This window comes from Polypterus senegalus, chromosome 12 (genome assembly GCF_016835505.1).
Source record: "Polypterus senegalus isolate Bchr_013 chromosome 12, ASM1683550v1, whole genome shotgun sequence".
In the NCBI taxonomy this organism is placed as follows: Eukaryota; Metazoa; Chordata; class Cladistia; order Polypteriformes; family Polypteridae; genus Polypterus; species Polypterus senegalus.
The window spans coordinates 54,766,458-54,787,937 of record NC_053165.1 but is presented as its reverse complement, the minus strand read 5'-3'; positions in this window follow the sequence as shown (position 1 = coordinate 54,787,937).

The window sequence follows — 21,480 nt, the reverse complement described above, 5'->3', positions numbered from 1 at the left end:
AATTCTTTCTAGAGACAAATACATCCCCTGAGATCTCTGCAGGAATACTCTGGGAAACTCTTAAGGCCTTCTTAAGAGGACAGATTATCTCATATCTTTCCCACAGAAATAAATCCGAAGCGAAGAAAGTAGCAGAGATAAAAAGCGAAATTACTAAAATAGATGAAGAACATGCCAGACTACCAAGCGAGACTCTACATAAGAGGAGGCAGGCTCTACATTCAGAATTAAACCTCTTGACAACTAAAGAAACCGAACAACTAATTTACAAATCCAGACATCATTATTATGAACATGGAGAGAAAGCTAATAAGCTTTTAGCGCAACAAATTCACAAGCAAGATGTGCAACGCAATCTCGTAATTACTAACACGAATGGAGATAAAATCATCGAACACAAAAATATAATGTACACTTTTAGAGACTACTATAAATCCCTATATACTACTGAGTTTAAAGAAGACAATATACAATCTAATGCATTTCTGGATAAATTACAGATACCACAAATTGACGCTTTTAGTGTGGAGGAACTCGATAAACCTCTGTCATTATCAGAATTACTGGATGCTATAAAGTCACTCCAAGGTGGAAAAGCAGCAGGCCCTGACGGCTACCCTGCAGAGTTTTACAAGAAATTCTCCGCTCAGCTAGCTCCCTCCTATTAGCAACATTTACAGAAGCCAGAGATAACCAATCTCTTCCACAAACCTTTCGCCAAGCACTAATCACTGTCTTTCCAAAACAAAATAAGGACTTATTACAATGTGCATCATACAGACCAATTTCACTTCTGAATAACGACGTTAAAATACTCTCTAAAATCATAGCTAGAAGGATGGAGAAAGTGCTCCCTCAGTAATATCACAAGACCAAACTGGATTTATTAGGGGCCGACACTTATCTTCAAATCTTCGACGCCTGTTTAATGTAATATACTCACCAACTAAATCAAACACCCCAGAAATATTATTATCATTGGATGCAGAAAAGCATTCGACATGATTGAATGGAAATACCTTTTACTATTTTGGAGAAGTTTGGGTTTGGCCCAACATTTGTGCATGGATTAAATTACTGTATACTAACCCAGAAGCTTCAGTTTGCATCAATAACATTTGCTCAGACTACTTTAAACTAGAACGTGGCACAAGACAAGGATGCCCTTTGTCACCACTGCTGTTTGCAATTGCCATTGAACCACTGGCAATACATTGTCGAAATACTGATCAGATAAAGGGGATTAGCAGAGAAGGACTGGAACAGAAAATCTCATTATATGCAGATGACATGGTACTGTATATATCGGACCCAGAAAATTCTGTGCCTGCAGTCTTAGCAGCACTCACAGAATTTCAAAAGCTCTCTGGTCTCAGAATTAATCTGAATAAAAGTGTACTCTTTCCGTGAATTCGCAAGCATATAATATTAGATTAGACACCCTTCCTTTTATCATTGCAGAACAGTTTAAATACCTCGGGTAAACATCACAAGTAAACATAAAGCTCTTATCAACAAAATTTATCGTCTGCATGGAAAAAATTAAACAAGACTTGCATAGATGGTCAACCCTTCATCTCACACTAGCTGGAAGAATTAACACTGTTAAGATGAATATTCTTCCTAAGCTCCTTTTTTTATTTCAAAACATACCAATATACATTAATAAATCGTTCTTTAAGCAATTAGATTCAACAATAACCTCATTTATTTGGAATTCTAAACATCCACGCATCAAAAGAGCGACCCTACAAAGACAAAAGGCAGAAGGTGGCATGGCTCTACCTAACTTCCAGTTTTATTACTGGGGGCAAATATACAGTCGATAAGAACCTGGACACAAATAGAAGAACATACACAGGCATGGACCGCAATAGAAGTAAAATCCTGCAGTACTTCTTTGTATTCCTTGCTTTGTGCTCCAATAAACACACGCTATCGGCAATACACTAATAACCCAATTGTGCTCCACTCACTTAGAATCTGGAACCAATGTAGAAAGCATTTTAAGACGGAGAAGCTTCTTTCTGTGGCACCCTGCAAAAGAACCACCTCTTTCAACCCTCACAAACATATGCAGTTTTAATATCTGGAAAAATTTGGAATTAACTTGCTTAGAGATCTTTATATAGACAACGCCTTTGCATCCTATGAACAATTACATTCCAAATTTAACATTCCAGCTACAAATTTCTTTCACTATCTTCAAATCAGGAACTTTGTTAAACAGAACCTTCCAGATTTTCCTCATCTTGCACCCTCATCCACGCTGGAAAAATTATTGCTCAATTTCAAGGAGTTAGACTCCATCTCTACAATATATAAAATCCTTTTACAATCCCTTCCTTTCAAAGATCCAAGAGGACACTGGGAAAATGACCTCTCAATTAATATATCAGAAAAGGAGTGGAAAGTAGCAATGCAGAGAATTCACTCAAGCTCCATATGCAAAGCATACAATTATACAACTCAAAATTATATATCGAGCACATCTGTCTCGACTAAAACTCTCCAAAATGTTTCCAGGGCATGATCCAACCTGCGAACGTTGCAACCAAGCCCCAGCCTCACTAGGTCACATGTTCTGGGCCTGCACCAAATTAACATTATTCTGGACAAAAATTTTAATTACCTCTCAGACAGTCTTGGACTCACAATCCCTCCTAACCCATTAACAGCTGTGTTTGGGGTTCTTCCAGAGGGTCTTAAAGTGGAGAAAGACAAACAAATTGTGATTGCATTCACTACACTGTTGGCACGCAGACTTATTCTGATAAACTGGAAGAACCCAAACTCTCCTCTTTTAAGTCAGTGGGAAACTGATGTGTTATATTATTTAAAATTGGAAAAATCAAATACTCAGTTAGAGGATCTGTGCAGACTTTTTACAAAACATGGCAGGATCTAATCAGTAATATTTTGAAATGAGTTTATAAAGCACAGAGAATTTGTTGATTTAGGTATTTTTAAAAGCCTTAAATTTTACACCATTTGGCTTGCTCTCTCTCTCAAGGGTGGGGATCGATCTGTTCTTAGCATAATTCTTTTTTTTTGTAAAAACTTGATTGCTATGTATTGATTGTAATAAAATTAATAAATAAAAAAAAAAAAAAAAAAAAAAAAAAAAAAAAGAAAGAAACAAACAGTTCAGATTCCCATCAGAATCTGTTTGTCTTTTGGCAGTGGACCGAGTGCGCTGCTATCTTTTATAAGGGCCTTGTACACGGAGAAGCAGGCTAAGCACATAGCCAGCAATAAACATCACTGGCAACAGCAACAGGAAATGGTGTTAGATGATGTCACATAACAATGGTAACATTAAATTATTGAAGTAACAACGCGAACACAGCCAAAAGGAGCATGGAATCCTCAAGAGGACCTCAAATGGGTACTTGGAGAATGGTCCCAAAAATGAGTGTGGCACCCCTGCACTTTTGCATAGATTTAACAAATTTGCTGATATTAAGTATGTTACATTGCTCATCGTTAGCAATTCTTATGTTGTCTCACTGTCTGGCAGTAACATCACACACTCTCTAAACCGTTTGCCAGTTTTGGTGTGCAGAGCCAAAGAGTGAATAAACAAATCCTTCCCACTACTTTTAAGCATTTTTTAAATTTTATTTGTTTGTTTATTTTTTTAAGTTCTGACAGCAGCTATTCAGGAAACCTGAGCAACCAAACGTAGCTGACATTATCTCCCCCATTTACATTTGTAAGACTGTGATAAAGCTTCTTCCAGGCTGCTTTTCTTCTAATGTGAATAGCCTCCGCTCAGCACTATCATGCTCCATAACCCATTCCTCCAGGGCTTAAGAGGGGTGATAAATGAGAGCTGTAGCCTTTGATGCAGGTCCTTTCTACACCATTTAGCTGTGGCAGTGCACCAGTCTGGACCAGTTCAGCATCTCTATGATAAAGCGCTATTCATACCGATGCATCCTTATTCAATCTACTCTAATGCATTTACAGTTTGCTTTCACCTTTATAGATTAATCATAAATGAGAGGTGATGTCTGCTGTGCTCTATTATTTTGTTGCTTTGAATTTTCTTCCTCCAATATGTGATTTGTGAAGTATTTTGTGATGAAGGTCTCTGAGGAATGTTCTCTTTATTTTTGTAAAATAAAGATTTGATTAACTGATGACCTTCATGTTCATTTTCTTATCTAATTGACTCTCCTCTTTCTGCCATACTGATACAGACACCTACTGTGCCATCCATCAACCCCAGTCAATCTGCACATTCACTACATTTTTACATTCATAGTCTGTCCTCGGTGTTTAATTACCTGCAGTATTTCAGTTATCTTGTGCTTCATTTCCTGTGGGCTCAATAATTTATTACATAACATTCTTAAACCTTCTAAATCTAATTCAGTCACCTGAGGGTGGCGGTCATCCTGGTAGCACTAGGCACAAAGTGGTGCCCAGTCCTGAAAGGAGCATCAGTACATTGCAGGCCCACTGCAAAAGTTAGAATGAATTGAACAAATGATAGCAGAATGATCACAGGGTTAGCCATTTTCTTTTATCATTCAATCAGTTTTGACTTTATATAGATTACAGGATTTATTTCAAAGCAACAGACGTACAAAGTGAAGTATATCTCTCTGGGCTCTGAGAATGACCGACCTCCCAAAAGTACACCATCCACAGTTTCGATCTCAAGTAACAGTGCTGTTGGCTTAAAGTTTGCCTGCTGTTCTTGAGTCCTGTCAGACTGTTTTTCTTTCCACACTTCCAAAGATGTGCCTATTTAGGTAAAATTCCGACTTTAATTTGGAGTTAGTGTGAGAGGGTGTGGGTATGTGCAAGAGTAGAGACAGACATGCTCCCAAACTTGTGGGCTCAGGATGGAATAAGTAAAGGATAAAGTTAGTTTTAAATTCAACACTCAACTATCTTTCTTTTAACTATATCTGTTCCAACAGCAGTGTCTTTTTGAAGCTATCATGTATTTGAATCCATTTGCATGTCTTTCCTCAATAGTGCCATTCTATTACCAGTTTATGTACTTCAGGTTAGGGGAGAACCGGCAGCACTGGAAAAAAGGAGAGAAATCAACCTCAGAAGGGGCTTCAAGCCATTACAGATTCTGGCATCATGCAGTTTTAAATTTATTTTTGTGTGTTTTGTAAAGATACTCATGATGATGCTTCTTGTGAAAAGTGATAAACAAAATAACAAATGATTGTGTCTTTAATACTGTAGTAATAATACTGTATAATAATATAATGTATTTATATAGTATATTTCCAATGTTCACATTTAACACCATTTTTTACTCTACACATGTGACAACAGGGTCCCTATAAACTATTTATAAAGCACACTTTCATACAAAAAGTGTAGCTCAAACCTCAAACTGCTTCACAAAAAGTAAAAAGAAAATGACAGTTAGTTAAATAAATTAAATATAAAATGAAGCACTCCCTAATGAAATTAAGCATAAATGAAATTCATTTTGACTGCAGGCAGTTTTTAAGCCTCTAACTGTTGTAATATTAAAGGTCAGAGTCCATTGTGATGTGTCTTGTCGTGATGCTGCCTGTACAACCCCCACGCCCAGTCAGTCCAGACTGATCAATAGGTGGATTTGGTAACTGGCTGACTGACTGGGGATCCAGTTTCATTTTTTAATCTTTTTACATTGCAGTGAGACACAAGAGGATGATCACTGCCCTATTTGTCATCAACCTTCTGAGATAATAAAAAGATCAATCAAGTCTCCATGAAACACTGAAAGATACAGAATATACAAAACATTGTTGTGAAAAGATGCTAAATAAGCTGATGTGAAAATGTTAATAGAAATAATTAGTAAATAATTATTTAATCAAAGAAACAAATAAGTACAATTGCTGCTGGAAATGAATAATTAGGCCTTGCTTAAGTAGCCACCACGTGAAGTGTTCAATTATACCAGAAAAAGAAACATATTGTACATTCTCAATCCTGTTTAATCAATTCCAGCACTAGTGCTTATCCTGGCAGCACTGTGAGCAGCATGAAAAACAACTCTGAACGAGGACCAAGTTCTTCAGAGAGCCCACTCATCAACATCTACACACAACGACTGAAGAGTCGCAAGTTAACTTGACTGATATGTCATTGGGAATGTTGGGGAGGGGTAAACCAAAGTTTCAGCAGAAAAACCCACATGGGGAGAATGTGTAGACAGATATCAAGCAGGTGCAGGATTTGAACCAAGGACACGGAATCCAGGAGGGAGAAGCACTAACCACTGAGCCACCCCACAAATAAATGTATGCCGAGTTAAGTCATTTTGGCAAAAGTAAACCTGTCTGATATGACTAGATGATGAGGGCCAGCCTCTCCTTCTTACTACAAACACATGAACCAAATCATTAAATTGTTGATTCAATGCTGGGTGGGAACGTTGTATCCGATGGGTTTTGAATATGATGTAGTATTCTGTACTTTAATGATTTTTAAGTTAGTCCTTATAATGTATTCTTTAAATTCAAACAAGCATGCTGATTTATTCCAGCTCTGCCCAACATCAGCACTGGTCTGTTTGTACTCTGTACATGTGACAATAAAGACCCTTCTCGCCTACAATTGCTCTGACTTTTCCAAAATAACGTGCTAATCTGAAAATAAGGTGAATTGGTAATATAAAAATATAATAATTCAAATAACTGGAGTGGTGGCTTTCTGTGTGAAGATGTCATGTTCTCTCCAAGAGTCTAGTTCCCCGCCAAGAGTTTTTCTCCAGCTAGTCTATTTTTCCTCCACCATCCCCCAAGACGGTAGGGATGGACTTTGTGCTCTGCCCATGGCTGGTTACTGTCTTGTAACTCTGTTATGGACTCAGGCTGAGAAAAGAAAAGAGTGTGTTAATTTTAAATTTACCACTCAACTATCTGTATTCTAAATTTAATAATTCAAAGTGCAGGACTGTTGGAAGCTGGAACTTCACCCGGAGCAAAACAGCAGTCCTGGGAAGAATGCCAGTGCAATCTAGGTTTCCACTTTAGAGTTATAAGTTAAGAAACTGGAGTGAAGCCACATGCACATGGGGGAAACAAGCAAACTGCACATAGATAAGTGACCAGGCTGGGAAGTGAATGCAGATCCTTGGAGCTGTGAGGCGGTTGCCACAACACATTTCAAGTTCCAGAGACAGGCTGACTTAATTAGAAGTTAGCGACTTAGCAAGAGATTTTAGCTTTTAGCCAGAGGATTACCACTAAAAGGCAGTATGGGCAGTTTAACAGTCATTCATTCGGGTCGAGGTGAGGATTTTTCAACAGCCTTGATCTATGTGACCTAGCTGGTGTAATTAGATGCTGACGGTTCAGGAATACAGAAGGCACTCATTCCTTGGTTGAGAATGCAGCTTAATTACTCTCCCTGCCAGTTAATTAATAAAACCTCCACAGTCCAGCTAGCATGGCGAGGAGACATTAGTTACAAGGGACACGTGTTGCTGACTGCATTCTGTGCACGAAAGGTAGGATTTAGGAGAGTGACAAACTTTCCAGTGAAAAAATTTTTAATTCATAAAATGCAGGCAGCGTTGATTAAATATTTTGTTATTGTTTAATTTGCACCCTAAATTTTGCATTTAGTGGCCAGTACTACATAATTTAGTTTCACCAGACTAGTGTATAAACATCTGCATACTCCACCCTTCAAGTAAAACACTTATTCTCTATCCATTTTGTGAATCCACTTCACGCTGAAGACTGTCATGGCAGGATGCTGTAGACAGTTCCATCTATTCTGCCACTTATACAGGAGAGGTTCACACAGATTAAAACCCCAAAACAAACAGCAGTTCAACATAGAGCCCACACACACAGTTAAGAGTGACCAATTATTCTTACATATACATTTTTCGGATGGGGAAGGAGACACCAATGGTTGGGGAAAGCAACTGGGAGATGAACGCAGATTCCTGGAAGTTGGAGGTAGTGGTGCCATCTGTCAAACACTATGACTCTAATTAGACAATGGGTGTGAATGGCTGATCCGTGTCTGTGTCCGCTTCTTTGTTTGGCTTCATATTCATCAGGCCCGGAGAAACACTTTTAAATAATTCACTTCATCTACGTCAAAGGTAAAGATCCCTTTAAATAATTTAACACACCTGCCAGTGCGGTCCAAGCCTTTTGAATTATTCATCTACTTCTATGGAGCTAAAAATCTATTTTAAACAAAATCCTTCCAGCATATCATGCGACTGCCTCCCCCGGCTAGCTTTCTAACAGTTTGACAGGTGCTGTTCACTTTGACATTTGTACAAGAGGCGCCACGTCAACTTTAACTGTTTGGCCCCTGCACCTCTTAATTAAAGACAATCACTTTGCTCCCTGTTAACTGATAACTCACAGTAAAATCCTTTTAAAACACATTAATCCCATTTACTTTTTTATACTCACTTTGAATCAGCCAATCTCTGCTAATGTCAGTACTCCTTTAAAATCATCCTTAGGCCTCAGCCTTGACGTCTACTGTGCAAGCAGACTTTAAAAAGTCCTGAAGCCAAGAGTACTCTCAAAAACAGCAATCTGCCATTTTCTGAACGCACGTTTTTCATTACAAGTTCTTGGGGAGCTGTGGCTTATCCCAGCAGCACTGGGAACCAGGCAGAAACCAGTCCTGGATGGGAAGCCATTATAATATGACACATCTGTTACTCTGCAGATTAGGCATTTTCATTGTAGGACTGTGGGAAGCTGGAATTGCTCGAGTGTAAGGCAGGAATCAAACTTGGATGGGAAGCCATTATTTTGGTGAAAGATTCTTGATACATCATGCATTTTTCCGTTATTGCAAGGCAGCAATCATCCCTGGACTGGATGCCATCGCTTTGTAAAGGACAGTCATACAGGGCCACCAGTTGACTAAGCTGCACATCTGTGATAGGTGAAGTGAGAGCTGCCATCTATACAGATGTATTTTTATTTTAACACATCAATTTTCTAAATAGTATGGACAAGAACTCCACTGTACTTTGTACAATGACCCTATAAACCTAAAACACATCCATCAACATGCCAATCTGTTTTTTGGATTTCTTTTACCTGTGTGGTGTACATTTAACAACAGAACATACTGTTTTAAGAGGTTTTGTTGTATTGAATTCCCAAACTTTCTTTCAAAACTCAATTGCTCTCTTTCCCTCAGGCCCTCTTACTTGAAGCTTTTGTACAGAAAAACACAGAGATGCAGTGGAATTGTGTGGCACTTTCAAAGGTGACAGACTACCCCGCTTTGATCATTCCTAAGTTATGCCTACTCAGCCAAACTAACACCATTCTTGTAACTTTTTTTTACCCATTTAGGGGGGGATCACAGGACAGTCACAGTCGTCAGCAGTGTACCCCACAATTCATTACTTCAGACAAGCCTTTAACTGTTTAAGCCGGCACTCTCCTTATATGGAACAATTTAATGCATGTGATGGTTTAGGGCAACAGAGAATTTTTATACTTTGATATAATGTCTGTGAGATGGTCAAAACAATGATTTCCAAAGAATGCAAATATGCTCCTAAATACTGGATTTTATTTTGAGGAATGTTACATTACATTCACTTTGAAACAAGGCAATGACCAGTTATAGTTGATTGTCATTTTGATTTCACATTGGCCTACAAATGGTAAGAGGTGAGGCTGTACTGGTCATCAAATATCCTGTTCTACACATACATTTTCAAAGTGACAAAATGTGACAGAATGCATTGAAGAGTGTAAAGTGGCTAGACGTGAGATGTGGCAAAACCAGCCTCAGTAAGCCATATGCAATGCAGTGCTTATTGCCATGTGTTGATGGCGAGCACCTCTGAGGCACCTACTTTTGCTTTCCAAACAGTAGTGCCCATCAGCCACTGGTTTATATGACATTGTAAGACACTGCTGCTATGGAAAAACTACAAATGGAATACCAATTTCAGTAAAACAGAAGTGCACTCTTCATGCAGACATGGTGATGTGGTGCTGATTTTTATGTTTACTAATCCTCCTGTCCAAAGACCCAACAACTGGCCTCAACTTGAAAATCTAAATGGCTACTGCATTTAATATTTTAGACCATTTCTTCACTAGCCCTGATGGTTTAAAGCCAGCCTGTTCTGAAAATATGACTTTAAAATCAAATTTGCTTCATCAGAGAGATTAATTCTTTAAAGGTGGGCATACTATGACCATCAAGGCAATGAAAGCATTTTATTTTCAATTCGTTTTGTTCTGAAAATGATCTACCGTATATATTTGTGTTTAAGTTCTCCCGCGGATAAGTCGGGGCTTGTTTTTACCGTATAATTTATAATGTCGGTCGTATAAGTCGAATGCGGAAAACTTACGCTATTGGTCCAAGAGATTATGCTATTCTAACGTCGACCTGAGAGAGTAACCACGGTGCTCACGGCCTTTTGTTTCTATGAGGGTCCAGCATTGTGCTGTATCAGCGCGTACTCCTAACCTACGTGACCACACGGTAATACCCAAACTATTCTGAAGAACTGTTTACACTGATTTGAGTTTTTTTGTATCTCACACCCTCATACACCTTTATCGTAAGAGAATCCCTTATCTACAATGGAGCATTCAATCAAAAGAAAATATGAAGCTGGTTTTAAATTAAAAGTTGTTAAAGTGGCTAAAGTAATTGGTAACTGCACTGCTGCAACAAAATTTGACGTGTCTGAAAAACAGAGAGGAGGCAAGAAGATGTAAAAAAATAAATAAAAAAATTGAACGGGCTTATAAGTCAGGGTCTGATTTTATGATCGATTTTTCGGGTTTTCAGACCCGACTTATACACGAGTATATGCGGTATTTGTTTTCTTGGCTACAAAATTTTCTGAAGCACACAAAAGGTGTTTGATTTCAGCTTTACAGCAAATAAACCTTAAATTTCAATAAGGGTGTGTGATTTTGGACATTCACTATAAGCAGCCATTTGCTGCTTAGTGGCACTGACCAAAGAGAGGGAGGCCATGCAAGATGTCTTTAAAATGGCGGAGGCTTCAAGAAGCAACAGACAGAAAGACGAGAGGCATGGAGCATGGGCCTGCATAAAGTCAGCTAGAGGAATCTGATCATTTTTGAAAGTGAGCATAGTGGCACACTTGTGGACTTTATTGGTTTGAGCCCACATTTACAGAAAGCAACTAAACTAAATGAGTATCAAGCCTTTCTACCAAAGCTTGTAGCGTGAGTGGAGGAAGGGAATCGGGGTAGGGGAGCACCTCCTTAATTAATACAGTATCATCTGTTTATCTCCCAACTGGAGGCAAAAGGGGAACAGAAAGAACTTGAAAGTCTTTCACTTTTCATACACTAACGGTTTATAATTAAGTTCTATTTTTGCTAAATGGCAGCATAAACTCTGAATAGAGCTTGGTGAAGTAAATACTGACTAAATGATTAGGCTGCTTCATTTTTTTTGTTCTTTCTACAAAGGTCAATGAGATTCAGCGGCAATCAAAGTAAATCACAAAATGCACCTTTTCTAAATAACATGCTAGACACACGATCATTGTTTATCCTGCTCATGGCTATTAATTGGAGTTCTCCTGGAGACGAAGAGGCTTTTCATAAAGTGCGTGACTGTAAGGGGTCATTATCTGGGTTCAAAGAAAGAAAAAAAAAAAAGTTATTATAAAACAGTGCAAGAAATAACAGGCAAGGTGACAAACTAAACACTCCTCCCTATTCTTTCCATGTACTATTTATAATAAAAATGACAGACCGCAGACAGACATTTTCTTTGTCAATGCATTATTTATCCTGCTTATCACGTTTTGGGTCACAAGTTGCACAGTGTGTCGTTGCAGATCTTTAATTCAAAAGGATGTTCATGATCCCCAGCTGTTCATAGGATTGTGTTCTACAAGTACTTTATTTTGCAATATTTTAGAAAAAATACATGTGGTGTTTGGGATGTTCTGAGCCTAACACTGGGTATCTGACATATGAACGAGTAAAATGATCATTTTCATGGACACTTCTGATATTGTTTGCTGTTTGTTAAAAATTGGTCACCACTGATGACCAATGCATCTGAAACTTTGTTACTGCCATCCCTCATGAAAACACAAGATTAGCAATTTTTATCAGCCATCAGTAAAAACACAGGGTAAATAACAGATTAAAAGACTGTCATTTTGTGTAGGATTTTTTCTTTAAAAACAATCCACCCATCATTCTGTTTCCACTGTTCTGGGTGAATGCTGCAGAAGCTGAATTATTAAGGACAGTCAACACAAGATGAATTCTCTTGGTGATGAATTGCATGCCTGCCTAGGGGATTCAAAGACAAGCTAATGTGCAGTAAAGAGGCACGCTTCCCACAATGTAATGGTTGTGTGCCTAGATACCAAATCCTATTGGACATCCAACCTGATTCATGCATGTCCACACATGCCAGTCTAATGAGCATTGCCGTCTCCAACTTATTTTAATAAATAATATTTTGCGCAGCTGTACAATACGGGCTCAGCATGTGTGAGGGGAATTACAGGTGGCGCTCACGCCATCTTTTTAATTATTATAGGAACGCATCCAGCAGAAACTGCACTGCTCACTGTTTGCTCTCTTGACGCATTCTTTCCTATTTGCTGACCTACATGGAAATTCTAATAATGTTAAAAAGAGTGTTATTAAGCATATAAACCATGTAATAAGGATCAATGTCAGCATAATGCACATTGGGCAAGTGAAAATGTATACCAGCAAACACAAACTATATATGCAGAAAATGTTAATGCATATGGTATATCTTTGCTTTTGTTAATTAATCTGTGGAAAGCACCTTGTATGCATGTAAATGTATGATAAGGTGTTATATAAATAAAGCTATTATAATTATCAACATCAGGACGGGGCAAAATGAGAAGTAGCTGGAAAGGAGTAGTTGATGGTGCCTGCACTTGACTGGAGGGACTGGCACATAGGGGAAAGTGGATAAAGTCACTGTAACATTCTCAGCTGATAAATATGGAAACCCACAATCCTCATGACACCGAGAAGCGAATGGTAGGGGGTCCTGATGCTCATAGAGTGTCTCCGAAGTAGGTACTCTAAGAAGATTGAGCCTACTCAGATATGATCAACAAGTGAGGCCAGGGACACTAAGGAGGCAACTGGCCCTTTAAATGGGTTTGTGTGCTCACAAATGCATGACATGCATGATGACACTAGAGGGAGCCCCAGAGTGCAAAACTGCTCAACTTTTACAGGTTTAAGACAGTTTTGAGGCAGATCAAATTATAACTAAGTAAATGCAAGGTTTAATATGTAGTAAATGAAAATGTTAGATTAGAATACACAACAGGAGGTCCGAAATTCAAACACCCCTTAGGAGAAGGACCTAGAAATCACAGTGGACTCACCCAGTCTACACAAGTGATCAAGATGGCTAATAGAATGTCAGGTTGTACATGAGAATCTGTGGAATAAAACTCAATGGAGGTAATGCTTAAGTTTTATAACACAATAATGAGGCCTCACATGAAGTACTGAAAACTGTTTTGATCTCCATATTACAAAACAGTACGGTAGCACTAGATAAAGTCCAGAGATGCATAACCTTATTCGAGGACTGAGAGGAATGAACTACAAGAAGAGACTGCAAGGAATAATTAGCCATTTATTAATGCATTCTTCAGCACAAATATATTCTATAAAGGTTTTAAAGCAATATTTACCAAAAAAGTAATACACCTGGAAGGGTGCTGATACAGCAACCTTACTTTGACAGAATTATGTCAAGGAGGACAGAAAGATACATAAATAATTGCAATTATTATACAAATAAAATTAAAACTAGTAGGGGTGACAACATGGAAGAAGGAGGCAGAAAAAACAGAAATTTAAATCAAGACGTGCTGTTCCTCTAAGAATACTTTTACAGTATTTTGAACTTGTGTCCCTTTGGTGGGGTGGCTAACCCACTTGCCTATCAAGTACTACACAAAACGTTACTCTTCTCTCTTCGCCTTCTCATTTCAGACCCTCACTTCCTGGCTCAACCCTGCAATATGAAAACCTCTAGCCATGAAGAGGACTTCTGCACTTACTGTATTTGGCTTAAGGGTCTGTTTAACTGCCCAAACCCCCTTACTCCGTCTTAGTATTTGGGCCTTGTTGTTTATCATATGCTTACACTTATGGACTGAATGCTGCTCAGTACTCCATACTCCTGTTAGCGCCTCCATTGTCACCTTTTCTCTTTTAGCAACCCCTTTCCAGCTAGACATCTCATCACTGCATCTACTATTCAAACAGAGGTTCTAGCACCCAGCATGTCAATCTGTATTTCACTTTATTCCTGAAACACATTTGGAGATCTTGGCAGTCGAAACTGCTGCTCAAAGCTCTTATTTCTATAGATAATTAAGCCAATAGAAAAATCAGTTTATATTAGAAACTGTATCTAGTAGATGATATAAAGCTCAGTAATATTTGAAGCTTGAAGGGGCACTGGCCTAACAATCTATAAAAAGAAAAAAACATCATTTGAAAAACTCTTTTTCTCTGTCATATTATGCAAATGAGAGTTATTTTACGAAGCTGCCATAACTGCCGTACCTGCGTCTTTAAGCCTTCAGCAGACATGTGGCAATACTTCTTAATCAATCGCTAAAACTCCACACAAGAGCTGGCTTTTCTCCTTTGATTTCAGTACCTTTTAAGCCTAAATCTCTGCTCTTTTTCATATTCAAATAAGGGCTCCGCACCAGGAATGAGAATGAAAAATCAAGCGCGGTCAAATTATGCAAATGCCGTCATTCCTTGATGAGACAGAGCTTTACGGGTGACATTTGACTAATGAAACATTCACGATAGAAACTGTGTGGACGTTTGGGAGGAAGGCAAAGTTTCTGAGTGAATTTCAGCATCACAAACGTATTCCCTGACTGTACTAATGATTATTTCAATAACACAGATGCCACTAACATATAATGCTCTTTGACATGTTGGACAGTAATCATTTATTAACGCTCATATTAGACCATTTTGATGATTTGCTGTAAAGCCTTCATTTTCTCAAGGGATGTGTCCCTCAATTGGCCCATCCCAGCCCCCACAAAACAAAAAGGTTTACTGAATTACTGGCAGCTCTTCAGCTCACTAATGCAACACAATAATTCTCCAATGATGGAAGTGAATCATTTAAAAGAAAGTAAATTACAGTGCATTCTGCCTCAAAAATGATACATAACATGCAACAATCAGCCTAGAGCACATTGTGGTAGTATTTACCTGAATGTGTATAATCGCAGCAAGAATGGCGATGATGAGCAACGGTTGATACTGTCTGAGGTGGTCTCCCTAGGGGCCATTTATACATCAACACACAATGGTGTTTATTCCTTGATTGGAGTGCCAATGCCCTGTAGGGCAGGTAAACAATTGCAATGCCATGTGGGGGCGAGGAGTTTGGGAAAATCTCTCCTGGTGTCTGGTAGTTCAGTCCTACACTCAGGTCTTTGCAATTTCTAATACAACTCGGCTAAAGTGATACTTAATTAATCCACAACAGTCAATTTTAAATGTGGAATGTGTGTTCTGGGAATGTACCGTAAAAGACAGAGTAGCTAGCTCCATGTACCAGTCTAACCCAGAATACGGATCACCAAAGACAAGCTCTCTATCAAGATCAATGGACGGATAACCAAGAGGAGAGAGAAAATAAAAACCTGCTGCCTCTCTAAGTCTATTAACTGGCCTTGAAACTTCGCCTGAAAAGCCAGAATGGCCTGCTTTGCACAAATATAAAATTCACTTCAAGACGTTTCCTCCCACTCCCTTGTTTGGTGATCATTATTGCCACACTTCTTCCTTTCTAGGTGGAGGCTATGACAAATCTCATGTTCATATTTATCATTCGATGTACAAAGGAGAGTGAAATTCTTACTTGCAAGTCTTTACAGCATGAGGCATATTGCTATTTTCTAGTGTCATTTTCAGAGGACTATTTTTACACAAACTTTCAAGAGTACAGTTCAGTTCACTGCCAAAAATGTGATAATATGCAATGCAATAATGCAAAATGTCTTCAGCATATCCCTCTTAAAGACAGTCTTCACTGTCCAACTGCCATGAAATCTCAGCCACACAACAAAGGTCAATGGAGCTCCATGAGGCTTTACCTCTGACCCATGGAGACTCTGTGCTACATCCCACTTTTACCGTAACCTAGTTTTGTGCATACTAAGTACCCAGTTCCACGACGCTCACCTTCTATGAAAGGCCAAAGTAAACCCAAACAAAGAACACAAAAATGCTACACAGGTAAAAATTAGCTTAAGAACTAAACCAAAGTTTTGGAAGCTACATAGCTGCCGAAGCACCCACTATGCCACAGTGTTATCTCTATAGTGATCATCAACCACCAAATGACCTCCTGTCAGCAAAATTTCAAAAAAAGATGCATACTTATTATTACAATCTGTTATGAATCCAAACAGAGCTCCATTCTGCTTCTACATGAGAATTCTGATGACCAAATGATTAAAAATGTTTAATTCAAAGCCACCTTTTTAAAATTCCTGCAGCAATCTGGGAAAAGCAGAAGCATCTCAAATCTGTGCCACACCCTTGTGTTTTCAGTCTGTAGTAGTCACACATTTTGAACAGCAACCCACTAATGATGTCATTGTAATGGCCAAACTTGTCTAGGTAAGCCTGAAAGAGCTGCTCAACATGCTGGTGCTGATAAGCACAATTGTCTTCTGTGTAAATGAGTTTTGATTCAGTCTGCCACCTAATGAGTTAGTCTGTCCATCAGTCAACTAGTTACAGTAGGGGAGCCGACAGTCATTCATTCAGGTGCTATCTAGTCAGCTATTCATCTAATAAATTAGTCAGATGATCCCCTAGCTATGTAGATAGCTAGGGGATCAGTCAGTTAGGCAGCTATTCATTTATTCAATTTGTTAGATAGCATCCATGATAGCTATTTAGCTAGTGAGATAGTTATTGTATAATTCAATCAGTAAACTAGGTAGCTGCCTAGATAGCCAGGGAATCAGTCTGTCATCTAGCTAGGAAGACAGTCAGTCAAGCAAACAACAGAGAGCTAGTCAGCTCTTTAGTCAGTCAGTTATTAACATAGTCACTCAGTCAAATTAGCTAGCCAGTTATATAAGCTTACTATTAGGTTAATTAGGCAGCCAGTCAGCTAGTGAGACAGTCAGTCAGTTAGTTATTTAGCCAGCTAACCATTCATCCAGTCTGTTAGTTAGCCAGCTATTTATTTGTTTAGTTAGTAAGTCAGTCAGTCAGAAAGACAGAGATTCAGTTAGCCAGCTAGCTAGACAGCAAGTTAATAGGTTAGCCCAGTAATCATTCATCTAATTTTTTAGTTAGCTACTTACTTACTTACTTGCTATTTCAGTTAATCAGTGAGTTGATCATTTGGCTGGATACAAAGCTGATCAGTCTGACATTTAGTCAGTTAAACCATTAGACAGCCATTAATTAGGTAGTCAGGTAGTTTGTTGGTTAACTGAAAAGTTATGCACTAGACAGCATTTGAAGTTTGACAGTCTACAAAATGCATGTAGGCTGAATTATGTATGAAGCAAAGAAATAGAGGCAATGGCGTAAAGAAAAAAAAATTAGAATATCCTATTTTTTATTTTCTTTGTTAACAGAGCATTATTGATTATAAAGGTTTTCTATATTTTAAATTCCCTTTTCAAATTCTCCTCTGAACCGCTGGATATAAGGCAAAAGCAAACTCTGGACAGCATGCCCGCTCATCTTCCATGTCACTTGGCCAAAGTTATGAAGTTTTGTGTTTAGAGAAAAGCCACACAGCCTGTGACTGGGATTAGGATTGAAAACAGATCAGACAGTACAAGACAACAAGTGTGCTTTCCCTCTCCTAACATGGCATTTTACCTGCAGCTTAATTTTAAAATGGTTTGCCCTGCTATTTTGTGTTGCCTGCTCAGTAACTGTTGAACCGACTTATCTGCCCCACTGTTTGTCCTACAACACAGTGAAGGTTTCTGAAATTATGGCAATATCATACTGTGTTTCTCTGTGTATACAAACTACTTTGATTTATAGTTTAACTGCAGTTTTTGCATATTGACAAAAAAATAAGTTTAACAATTGTTTAACCTTAAGTTACTTTTATTTTAAAACTCTAGCAAGATTAACTTTTAACAAAATAGTCTAATTTTTGACAAAGAATCTAATTAAAACAACTGCATTAGCGATGCTTTGACATTTACTGTAGGAAGGCTTTCCGAATGCCTGCTGTGGAAAATGTGTTTTAAAAGCCCAGATTAATAAATTGGAGGAAAAATAAAATAGTTGAGAATTAAAATTCAGACTTTAACTGACAAATGTATCAGTTTCAGCTCCATTAAAATTCCCCTGCTGGAAGCTCATATGTTATGGTAATTAATTCAGGTTGCTTAGAGTGTGGATTAAGGAGCTGTGATTGAAGCGTGCTTATCCGAGCCCAGTAAGATGCCATATAGGTGAATGGATAGTAAGCTTGTTGCTATGGATTCCATATGTGCCATCATAATTATGAGAGTGATAGTTAAAGCAATAAAAGCATACCTCCCTCTTTGACATCTGAAGGGATTAAGAGTTTATGTGCACTGTACATATACAACCCTGCCTGACACTTATGTATTTGCCATGCAAGGCAATGGATACTTCACTCTCGTCAGTGGCTAATGTCTGTGTTACTGAGGTGGGGTCAGCAGATGTCTACATCATGCATTTTCCCCGGTCCATGACTTTTGTCTTGTTTTTATTTTTCCCAGTCCCTAACTCACAATTCTATTCTACATTTGCAGGGGCAGTGCCATGTTAACCATTAGGAGTGGTGGGTGCAGCAGACATTAGGACTGTGGTCACCCGAGAGGCCTATAGAAGATTCCTGCCTGCCTCAGCATTCTACTTTGCCTGGGCCCTTGTCGCTTCTCAAGTAAGCTATTCTAATCCTTTAAAAATAATTTGTAGGTTCAGCTATTTTTGATTTTCTTGACTATTGCTTGTTAAATGGGTTATGTATAATTTGGATTTGTGCTTAGGCCTTTGGTAAATCTGGGAATTTATTTAATCTTTTAGTTTAAGGATTTTCAGGTTATTTTTGCTTTATTTGTTGGATATTTATTTTATTGTTTAGGTTACAAATATATAATTCTGCTCTTTAAACTGCAAATAGTCAGGTAATGTAAAAATGAACAAAACAGCAAAAAGGGGAAAAAGAAAAAAACAGGGATGCAGCTAAATGAATATCTGCTTAGTCTTCAGACTAAATTCAAAAATATTTATATGACCTCACAATGCATAAATGGCTGCAAGGATAGTTTCACTTGCATACGGAATCAATGATATGTGCTTCACAAAAATAAAGTTCAACTATCACATATCATACAGTATTTACATATTATACAACTTATGATATCTCGGTGTAACATTCAACTGCATGTTTATTGTGTGTTATTTGTCCTAAGACTACACTATAGACTTACTGAGCACTGCCTAATTGCACTTTGTAGGCAGCAGTTGAGTCCAGTTCTTTTTTGCATTACATATTCGTAGTCCTGGATCTACAGTCATCTCCTTTTTAGCCACAACTTCCAAAAGAAAACTACTTTGGCCCAATATATGAATAGGATAACAATAAAATACACTTGCCTTGAAGAATGGGAAATTTAACTGATTTATAATTTAACAGTTTAATTAACTACCCTTCAAGAAATCAATGAGCTAAATTTAATTCAAGTAAGAAACTTAAACAAGGTTACAAGAAAACAGACAAAGTCAAAATTCAAAATCTAACACCAGAAATAAATTCCTAAACAACAAGTAAAAAGGAGACAATAATGAAGCAAAAACACTTTTAAAATCTCAAGCAAAAATAAATAAATACATACATACATACTGTGACAGATAGAGGGTGCTATCACTCCATTGAACCCTTGTCCAATACGCCAGACACCAGATAAAAGTCCAAATGTAGACTTTATTTATATTGCATAGTGCACAAAGCACCCTCCTCTCCACAATGCTCATTAAATCAATAACAATACAATAACAATCCTCCACTCCCAAACGCGTTGCCACCCTTCCACCCAGCTCAGCTCACTCTCTGGGATTTCTAAGAGTCCATTTTAGTCCCTGACCCGGAAGTGTTTCCAATCCCCCAGTCCATGTGATCTCCTATCACTTCCGGGTCAGATAAAAAGTCTTCTTCTTCACCCCGGAAGCACGTCATTCCTCTTATCCATGTGATTCGGACGTACTTCCGGGGCGTAGGGCCAATAGTCTTTGTTCCTCCCTGCAGCATCCTCTAGCGGCCCCCATGGTATCCAGCAGGGCTGTGGATAAAAACTCCATTGTTCAGGATTCCCTGCTGGTCTTCGGGGCACCTCCATGCTGCAGGGAGGGCTCCCATATGGCGGCCTGGGGGTATTGGCCGGGATAAACGACTGGCCATATGCCACAATACATGCATACTTACATACATACATACATTTAGTGTGTTCAGAAGAGGGCTGAAAGACAACAGCAGCCAAAGGTAGTTAGTGAAACAACATGGCTGTGGCAACTGATGTGTTTTACGGCCTCCCTGGATGATTGCTGAGCTGGTAGCTACCCCAAACTTGCAAAATCAGAACAGTAAGAAGCACAACAGATTAGGGGCAAATCACATATACTACACAAATAGAAGTAGGATAATAATAATGGAAAAGGGGAACAAGAAAAACATAAACTGGAAGGTGACATACTGTAGCTACATTCTCAACAGCAAGAATGAGTCATTAAGAGAGTTAATGCATGCTAAATTATAATGTGTACAATTGATCCACAAGCCTCACCGGTGGGAAACAGTCTGAAGATGGGTGAGCAAATAAGGTCAGACACAACACACTTTAGTGACTCATTACAAGGTACACGAAAAACGGTGACTAGTAGTACAGCGGTGCAGAGTGTTTAATTTTAGTTAGTGTGAAAGAGCTTAAAATTAGCAGTGAATCATTGAAGAGGCTGGAGAATACAGAATGTATAGAGCGTTTTGGTAATTGTTTATGCATACAGTAGGGAAACAGTAGAAAACAGCTCACGTATCAAGCAATATGAAAATTCCCTCTTGGATTAAACGCAGATCCTAAATCTAACAAAACTAACTCAGGAACATCCTGAATATATTGGATGTTTAGATCACATATCATTTACTTAGCATGAAATACAGTATGTCAGGATTATTAGTGCCACTTCATCAGATAAATGCCACAAATCTTTCCCATATGATTAAACACTTCCATCAGGAGCTAAATTTGGACTCTATCATTCTAATATTTATAAAGCTAAGCATGCTATTAGAATGAGAGATGTTACCTTAATTAATAATGAATGATAATTTTATAGGAAACAATTGCATCTGTCCCCATTGAATATTTTTTTTTTCCAGGAAACAACATCAGTCTCAGCAAGGTTATACAATTTTGACATTCTCCCATCA